Source organism: Lepidothrix coronata, unplaced genomic scaffold (assembly GCF_001604755.1).
Source record: "Lepidothrix coronata isolate B3197 unplaced genomic scaffold, Lepidothrix_coronata-1.0 Scaffold320, whole genome shotgun sequence".
Taxonomy (NCBI): domain Eukaryota; kingdom Metazoa; phylum Chordata; class Aves; order Passeriformes; family Pipridae; genus Lepidothrix; species Lepidothrix coronata.
In genome coordinates this window covers 173201-175150 of record NW_016690500.1, presented here as the reverse complement: position 1 = coordinate 175150, position 1950 = coordinate 173201, and the positions used below count along the sequence as shown (strand labels likewise).

Here is a 1950-nt window from a genome sequence, read left to right as displayed (position 1 = left end):
GGCTGGGAGAGCTGGGGGGGTTCCCCTGGAGCAGAGAAGGCTCCAGGGAGGGCTGAGAGCCCCTTGCAGGGCCTAAAGGGGCTCCAGGAGAGCTGGAGAGGGACTGGGGACAAGGGATGGAGGGACAGGACACAGGGAATGGCTTCCCACTGCCAGAGGGCAGGGATAGATGGGAGATTGGGAAGGAATTGTTGGCTGTGAGGATGGGGAGGCCCTGGCACAGGTTGCCCAGAGAAGCTGTGGCTGCCCCTGGATCCCTGGAAGTGTCCAAGGCCAGGTTGGATGGGGTTTGGAGCAACCTGGACTAGTGGAAGGTGTCCCTGCCCATGGCAGGGGGTTTGGAGTAGATGTCCCTAAAGACCCCTCCCATCCCAAACCATCCTGTGGTTCGATGATCTTCCCTCTCAAGACTGGGCTTTATCTCACCTGATGTATTTCCAAGGTCCACAGTCCCAGTCCCACAGCAGAGCAGGAGGGAGCACGTGGGGCACAAATCCCAGGGAGGTTCCATCCCATGTTTTAACAGCCGGACCCGGTGCTGGGGCAGGGGGTTGTTGTCACTCCTGCCCTGGGCTGGCTGTGCCCAGGCACACCCAAAACAGCACACAAACACAAAGCAAGCATGAGGAATAGCACAGAAAGCAGCAAAATAAGTATCTGCCTTCCTTAAAAACTCCATTTATCCTTTGCCTTGCCCTGGAAGAATTGAAGAAGCCGATGATGAAAGAGAGAGAGAACAGGAGTTAATGAACAAAGAGGGTCTGGCAAGAAACCAAGTCACCTTTGGAGCTTCTTGTGTTGAACGAGAAACCATCAATGACAAGGGAGAGCAGGAAATGATTTTCACAATGGACTGGCCCAAACCCTGAAATTATTCTGCAGGGAACAGCTCTTCACAGGCTAATTGGGCTTGTTCAGTCTCAAACACCGAGGATACACCAGGGGCTACTTTAATTTATGGGGTTTAGAAGACGTATTTACAAATCTAAAACCGTAAATCTGAGGCTTTGTAGCCTTAGCTAAAGAGCACAAATGGAGCTAAGACTGATGTCAGCCAGGACTTTGCCTTCATCCTTGAGCTTAACTGCTTGATTGAGTTACATGGAGATCATTAAAAAACATATATTAAAAGAAACCACCCCCAACCTTCGAGGAGACCAGCTCTGAATGTATTAATGCTCCAAAACCAACCAGAATTCAGCAATAAAATCAAAAAGACACCTGCAGCACCAAGCAGGAGAAAATAGTTCCAGTTAGAAGCCAAAAATCCCAGTTGTCTCTCTTCTTTCCATGCTGGGCCCTTTTTCAGGTGCCCTTTGCTTGTGTGACCTCAGTGTCACCACACCTGGAGGACCAAGGTGGTGACAGGTTCAACCATGAGCGAGGTGGGCATTGAAGAAGGTTGATGTCCAGCTCAGCAGGTGTTACAGGTCACAGCAAAGCCCCTGTTTGCAGGGCTGCCCCCAGAGCAGGGACCAGCTAGACCAGGGCAAAGACACAATTACCAAACTCTCTGGGATGTGTGACCTGAGAGGGAGAGAGGGACGTCACCAAAGTCACTGGGATTTGGCACATGGTTTCACCTGAAAAACAAATTAGGAAACTTTCTGGAATATAAAAAAAAAAATCATCAAATAATTCAGCTTGGAAGGACCCTCAGAAGGTTTAGAGTCCAACCTCTTCCTCAGAGTACGGTCAACTCAGATGAGATGAGATGAGATGAGATGAGATGAGATGAGATGAGATGAGATGAGATGAGATGAGATGAGATGAGATGAGATATGAGAGATTACTTTAAGCTTTCTCAAGGTCTGTCTTAAGAACCTGCAGGTGTGGAGACTCCACATCCTCCATGGGTAACCTTTCCCCACCCTCGACTGCCTAATGGTGGGAAAAAAAGTGGATTTGGGCTTTTCATTTTACACTGGTCATGTTTGAAAGAGCAGGAGA

General features: G+C 49.3%; 1 long non-coding RNA gene across 1 annotated transcript in view; it reads right to left on the bottom strand.

Moving 5' to 3' along the window:
- Window positions 1-705, bottom strand: part of LOC108508877 — a 10295-nt gene extending 9590 nt beyond the window's left edge. Inside the window, exon 1 of the long non-coding RNA XR_001878540.1 lies at window positions 427-705. This is a non-coding gene — a long non-coding RNA (uncharacterized LOC108508877). The remainder of the gene's footprint in view (window positions 1-426) is intronic.
- Window positions 706-1950: the final 1245 nt, after the last annotated feature.